Raw genomic sequence first — 8,103 nt, forward strand, 5'->3', positions numbered from 1 at the left:
GAGATTGTTCTCTATTAAAAGCTCATATAACCTCAAAGCAATTACATATGGTAGTGATTTTAATGTTTTGAAAAACAGAGCATAGAATACTTAAAATTTAGTTTCTACTTAAAATCAGAGTATGGGATAATGTTGGGGGGTTAGGGACCTTGTGGTCTCTTCTGCTTAATTATATGTAAGCACTTTGAAATCACCTGACTGAAGAGAGAGAAAATATCAAATCATCAGTATTCAGCATTCAGATATGAATACATTTTAAGCACTTTTGTTTTTAAATTTTTTCTCTTCCATGCTATATCTTAAAAAATGGAGATTGACAAAAATTTTTGTTCTATATCTTAATCAAAGTATCTATTTTATGCTCAAAATTATTACATGTGGCTGTATTTAAGATGATCAGCATTGTGTTTGACTATATAAAAACAGCTTGAAGGAACAGATGACCAGGGTACTTGATGCATCCACTTGATTTCTTTATTTAAATAAAATGCAAATTCATTTTTTAAATTATAAATACTCATTTACTTTTCAAAGGAAATCTAAAATTACAAAAAAGTGAGAATTATAAATTAAAATCATACGGAGCTCATCTAAGCTCAACTACTATTAAAATTTGGGTATTTGTCTTTTCCATCATTAACCTCCCTGTGGATTTTTAATGTAATCATTATTTCTTTGTGGGTAATGCCCAAACACAACTAAAAATCTCTAGGAAGAAAAGGAAAAATGCCACAGAATAACACAGAATATGTAATTGTAGGTAAACATTAGTCCATTGTTTTTTATCTCTAGATATGGAGCATGAACATAATTCCACAAAGAAAGCTATTTATCCATTTCTTTTAAAAAGGCAGAAAATAAATTACCCAACATTTACTAAGTTTTATCATATTAAAGAATCCAAATTTAAGAGAACTCCTAAAACCTGTACTGCTCTTGTAATTTGGTGTGCTCATCTCACCTCCTGCTTATTGTAGGATCCCATTCTGAGCACTGTGCTCTGCAAAGATCACTAAGAAGAGAGAAGGGTGGATCTGACCAAAATAACATCCTACCAATACCATTACACCAACATGCACACTGCCTACATAATCATTGCTAAGACTATACAAAGAAGCTTAGGAGCTGCTTTTCAAGTCCAACAATGGAATGTATGTTTTTAAAACAACTTAAAATAAGAGAGATTTGAGTCAAGCAAGAGGGAGTAACTTGGAAAGTCATACTGAAAAAAATTAAGGCACCTGTTTTCTAAAAACCAGAGATACCCATTTAGGGGAATCTGAAGAACAATGTGCCATTTATAAACAAATCTGTTTCAAGGGAAAAATTCAATTGAATTAAAACAAATAAAACTGCTAATAAGTACTTACTTTTAAAAATAAGTTGTTTAGAGTCCATTTTTTTTCATCTTGGGCACCTTCTATTTATCATAAGGAAGAGAAAAGGATAATAAAACCCTTAACAATATCAAAAGGTGATTAATGACTGATAATTACTTCATGGCAAACAATCTAGACAGACTCCCTACACTATATTCTAAACCAGAAAAGACTAACAGACAGCAAAGGCAACCTACCTTTCGCTCAGATAACTCTGTGGCACTGTTATACCACCATCCCACAGTCTGGCTGAAGAATAAAATGCCATGCTTTCTTCTATAAACCAGGTACAAGTGATCAATGATTAGGATGATAGAGAAAATATCCCCTAAAGGAACCCCTAAGGAAAACCAAATCTCATAAAATTCAGTCTCAAGGGGAAAACAAACTCAGAAACACAGGAAGAAAGAAAACTCACATTTATTGAGTGCCTTTTACTTTACAGAAAAGTGGAAGTTACACCTAATCCTACACCTATCATGATAGTATTTTCACCATTTTGCAGAAGAGGAAAGGGAGGCCAAGTTACTTTTCTAACAAGTAGAAACACTTGCTAGGTATATTTCCCCAACTAAAATTTGGGTTTCTGATAAATTTTGAAATATTCTGATTAATTTAAAAGTTCATTTCAAATCCAACCACTGTCATACACTACTTAGTCACAAAGTCTGAGTAAAAATAAAATCTTCAAATATTCACTAACTCTTACTATTGATTAGTAAGCCAAAATATTTCTTGAATGATACTTACCATGTACCAAGCATTTATTATTCAAGGGATTCCACTAATTATTCCATACAAAATTCTGTGTATAGATTTAATGATCTTATTTTGCAGGTGAGGAAAATGAAGCTCAATAAAGTTAAATAACTTGGCCAAGTTTACATAAGAATGGGGATCAGATTGCATATACCATCTGTATCTGTTTGACACTGTGAAACCTCATAGGACCTAGTTTGGAGGATTGTAAATTAAATAACTTCATATTTTGACTTTAGAGAAAATAACTTTATATCAATTATTATATTAAAGTTACATGAGGTAGTTACATTAAAGTTACTACTTTGAGGTAGCTCACAATTTCAGCATTAGATCACTACATTCCTTTTGATGACATCTTAAAGGGCTAGGTTTTCAGCAGTTGCTGTTGAAATGCAAGTACTATGTAAAAACTAATGGGGAACACAAAATGATAATGGTTATGTCCAATCTTATCCCAGAGTTTGAGAAGTTCTGCAGTGTCCAAAGGCACTAGGCTGTTAGAACAAAGACATGTATTATGTCATTTGGATTTAACTATGTAATAAACAGAAGTGTTAGGCATTTCTTTTGTAGTGACATAAAAAAGTTACTGAGATGCTAAGGGCTTTGTAAACCAAGAAAATTTGAGAATCTTGGTTCAAAACTCTGGTTTTTAATTTAATAGGTAAAACTCTAACCTCATAGGACCTAGTTTGGAGGATTGCAAGTTAAATAACTTCATATTTTGACTTTAGAAAATAACTTTATATCAATTATTATATTAAAGTTACATGAAAGAGCTTTACTTAACTTTTAAAAAAGAAAAAAAGATGAAGGAATCATACCTAATATTTCTGTGGCTAGTCCGTTTATGGTTATTTCTTATTCTAACATGTTCATAATATTATACTACATGAACAATAAAATATGTTTAAGAGGCTACCAACAAAAATCTCAGAACTCACTGTTTTTCAACTTCCTTTAACATGGATTATCCACAGACATATCTTCATCTCCTTTCAGTAGGTAGCAAAGGAGTATCTCTCAACTACAAAAGAAACCTTAGCATTGGTCTATAGAAATAAGAATTCAGGATCAAAGTATTTCCCACACTTAAAAAAAAAGAAAGAAACAGGGACTTCCAGCCAAGATGGAGGCGTAGGTAGACACACTTTGCATCCTTGTAAAACCAAAGAAGAACAACAACAAATTTAAAAATAAAAAACAACCAGAACTGCCAGAAAATCAAACTGTTTGGAAGTCCAACAACCAAGGAGTTAAAGAAGAAACATTCATCCAGACTGGTAGGAGGGGCAGAGACTGTTAGTTAGGGTGGCAAGGACTCATAGCAAGGCAGTGCTGGAGGACCAGGCAGTCTCACATTTGCATATGGATAACCAGGAGGAACAATTGGGGAGCAAGACAGATGGCACAACCCAGGGTTCCAGCGTGGGGGAAATAAAGCCTCAAAACCTCTGACTGAAAAAACCTGTGGGGGTTGAGGCAGCAGGAGAAACTCTCAGCCTCACAGGAGAGTTCATTGGAGAGACCCACACAGTCCTAAAATGTACACAAACTCAACCACCTTGGAATCAGCATCAGAAGGGCCCAATTTGATTATGGGTAGAGGGGGAAGTGACTGAAAGCTGGCCAAAAGATGAGCAAGCAGTGTTGTTCCCTCTCTGACCCCTCCTCCACATATAATGCAACAACACAGCAACGTGGGTTGCCCCACCCTGGCGAATACCTAAGGCTCTGCCCCTTACTATGTAACAGGCACACCGAGATAAAAAAAAAATATATGGCCCAAATGAAAGGATAGATCAAAGCTCCAGAAAAAAATACAACTAAGAGATGAAGAGATAGCCAACCTATCAGATGTACAGTTCAAAACACTGGTAATCAGGATGCTTACAGAAAGGGTTGAGTATGGTACCAAAATAGAGGAAAAAGTGAAGGCTATGAAAAGTGAAATAAAGAAAAATGTACAGGGAACCAAACAGTGAAGGGAAGGAAACTGGGCTTTAAGTCAACAACTTGGACTAGAAGGAAGAAATAAACATTCAACTGGAACAGAATGAAGATATGTGGATTCAAAAAAATGAGCAGAAGCTTAGGAACCGCAGGGACAACTTTAAACATTCCAACATCAAAATCAAAAAGGAGTGCCAGAAGAAAAGGAAGAACAAGAATTTGAAAACTTATTTGAAAAATTAATGGAGAATTTCCCCAATCTGGCAAAGGAAATAGACTTCCAGGAAGTCAAGGAAGCTCAGAGAGTCCCAAAGAAGTTGGACCAAAGGAAGTACACACCAAGAAATATTATAACTACATTACCCAAAATTGAAGATAAGGAGAAAATCTTAAAAGCAGCAAGAGAAAAGGAAAGAGCTAGCTACAAAGGAGTATCCATAAGACTATCGGTTGATTTCTCAAAAGAAATCTTGCAGGCAAGAAGGGGCTGGAAAGAAGTATTCCAAGTCTTGAAAGGCAAAGACTAACACCCAAGATTATTCTATCCAGCAAAGCTATTGCTTAGAATGGGAGGGCAGATAAAGTGCTTCTAAGATAAGGTCAAGTTAAAAGAGTTCATCATCACCAAACCCTTATTATATAAAATGTTAAAGGAAGTTATCTAAGGAACAAAAGGAGATCAAAATTACAAACAGTAAAATGACAACAAACTCACAATATCAACAACTGAACTGAAAAAAAAAAACTAAGCTAACAATTAGAACAGAAACAGAATCACAGAAATGGAGATCACATGGAAGGTTATCAGTGGGGAGGGGAGAGAATGGGGAAAAAAGTACAGGGAATAAGAAGCATAAATGGTAGGTACAAAATAGACAGGGGGAGATCAAGAATAGTATGGGAAATGGAGAAGCCAAACAACTTATATGTGTGACCCATGGACATGAACTAAGGTGAGGGAATGACAGTAGGATGGTGGGTGCAGGGCAGAAAGTAATAAAGGAGAGAAAATAAATGAGACAACTGTAATAGCATAATCAATAAAATATATTTTTAAAAAGCAAGTTTTATAAAATAGCTCAGAATAATGTTTTAAAAAATTCCAGCACCTCCCTAAAGTCAACTCTAGAATTTTATGAAAGATATAAAATAAGAACTGAGTAAAGAAGTATACTGCACCCTAAAAGGAAGATTCAACTTGAAAAACTGATTCAAAAGTTCATCTGGGGGAAAAGATATTAACAAACAGCCTAAATATTACAGAGAAGAGTAAAAGGAAGAGGAGGAAACAGGAGCAGGCAGAAATAGGTGAGGAAGAGGGAAAAAAAAAGAAAAAAGAAGAGAAGGATAAAGGAGGGGAGCAAGGGAAGGGAGAGGAAGATAAGAAGGGAAAGAGGAGAAGAAGAGGGGAAGAGGAAAAGAAAGCAATTTGGAGAGGACAGAGGGGAGTGAGGAGAAAATTTGTCCTATTAGATGTCAAAATATACAAAAAATGTCAATAGTAATTAAAACTGTGTGATATTCAGTTATTGATAGAGAAATGGATCAAGGGAGTTGAACAGATAGTTCAGAAATTTCTATTTAAAAGTAGATAAGAGTAGTACTTCAAATCAGTGGAAAATTTTCCTGTCTTTTGAGAAAAAAAGAATATCAACTTTTATGTCCTGTAATACAAAAAAAATGAATTCTGGATGGATTGAACATCACAAAGAAAAAAAATTATGTTTATAATACCAGAAAAAGGGCTTTTCTACATATGACAAACCTCTAGAAGTCAAACAATAAGAAAGAAAGAGAGAGAGAGAGAGAGAAAGAGAGAGAGAGGGAAAGAAAGAGAGAGAGAAAGAAAGAGAGGAAGGAAGGAAGGAAGGAAGGAAGGAAGGAATTTGAGTGCATAAAAAAAGACTACTTCCATAGGAGAAAAATACTATAAATGAGTTTTTTAAATGAAAACATGGTAGAAAATATTTGTAGACTATAACAAACCAGCAGTTAAGATCCCAAGTATACAAAAAGCTCCTGTGAATCAATGAATAACAATCAAAATGAACTAATAGATGAGTGGACAAAAGTATAAATATATACTTCATGGGATAAAAATGGAGGTATCTAATAAACATATGGAATTTTATTTCAATATAAAAAATAATTTTAAAATCATAATATACCAGTGGGGCTTTCATTGCACTTAAAAGTTCAGGAAATTAAAGGACTAATAATGTCCAGTGTCAATAAAGAAGGGAAAAGGTTGGCACTCTTCTTTAGACGGGGGTGCATATTTATTTGTACAATGTGTTAGAGGACAATTTTGTACTATCTACTAATAAAATTTGTTATTTTTCTTTTTTATGTATATTAATTTCATTTTTCATGGACATATGACATATATACTCTAAAGCATGTAAAGTGTACTAATATAAATGATGTAATTTAATGATTTTTATACATGTAAAATATCAGGCAACCAGCACCAAGATGAAGGTAGGCAATTCTTGTTGCTACAGATTAGTTTTGCCTATTTTTGAATTTCATGTAAAAGAAACCGTACAGTTCATATTTTTTCAGTCTGATTACTTTCAATACCATGTCTGTAAGATTCATCCACATAGGTGAGTGCATCAGTAGTACAAAATCTTTGTCAATTTCCGATTGATAAACATTTATTGATACATTATTTCTAGTTTAGGGCTATTGGGAATAAAGCTATTGTGAACATTCTTCTATATCTTTTAGTGAACGTATATATTCATTGCTCAGGATTTCTGGGGCATAGAATATATATAGCTTTAATAAATATTTCCAAACAGTTTTCCAAAGTGCTGTAGCAATTTATACCCTCATGAGCAATGTAAGAAAGTTCTGACGAAACATACCCTTCCCAACATTTGTTATTACCAGTCTTTTTAATTTTAGCCATTCTCAAGGGGGTGTAATGGTATCTCTTTGTGGATTTAATTTGCATGTTAATTGTATGAATAATATTAAGCATCTTTTCATGTGTATACTGGTCATCTGAATACCCCATTTTGTGAATCACTGGTTTCTAATAAAATTTGAAATGCATATATACCTTAACTCCAATTCCTAGAATTTCCAATTCTAGGAATTTATTGTAGAAGAAAAATTTCTGCATGAAAAATGCATATTGCAGCATTGTTTATAATACTGAAATGTTGGAAACCATCCACATGTTTTTTTAGGAAACAGTGATAACCTTGGCAGCTATCTGTATAACGATGCAAATCCATAAAAAAAGAGTTTGAACAATTTTCTTGCCCTAGAAAATATACAAAGCACAACCAGAGACTTTTCATATATATATGACAATCTCCAAAAAGAAAAATGCCTTTCCCATCAATCTCACTGATATTTTTAAACAAATATGCATTCCAACCTCATCGTCTATCATCTCCCCTGGAATGCTCTCCTGTGGCTACATCGGCCTGCTCTCAGTTTGTCCAACATATATGCTCTCTGCTCTCTTGCAAATACTTCACATGTTTATAATTAGTTACTTAATCTATGTCTTCTCTGCCAAAATATAGGCTCCAAACATGCCTACCTATTCACCATTATATCTCCAACCCCCAGCATAATGCCTATCCCAAATCAAATACTCAAAATATCTAGATTTCCAAATCAGCAAAAAATTATCACATTGTCATTAGTTACCACACATAAGATCAGTGATATTCTTGAAAAAAAAAAAGCAAAACAAAAAAATGATCCCAGAGGTAGAGAAATTAATCTCTTTATTAATTAGTTTCATAGCTAGGAATTAGCATGTGACAGAGAATATCATCAATGTTCCAGAGATCAAAGATTAAAAATTTCCTGCTATGAGTAAAAATTATCTATGTTGGCCAATGATAATCATTTGTGAGTCCATAAAGAAAAATGTCTATTAATTCATTTCTATTATTACCTGTAGTGGCAAGAATGGTTCTCTGCTATCAACAAGGTTCACAATTGCAAGGCAGTTCTTGATTGCAGTATCTTTTGCTTGAAG

This window comes from Phyllostomus hastatus, unplaced genomic scaffold (assembly GCF_019186645.2).
Source record: "Phyllostomus hastatus isolate PE091 unplaced genomic scaffold, TTU_PhHast_1.1 phas_contig_209, whole genome shotgun sequence".
Taxonomy (NCBI): domain Eukaryota; kingdom Metazoa; phylum Chordata; class Mammalia; order Chiroptera; family Phyllostomidae; genus Phyllostomus; species Phyllostomus hastatus.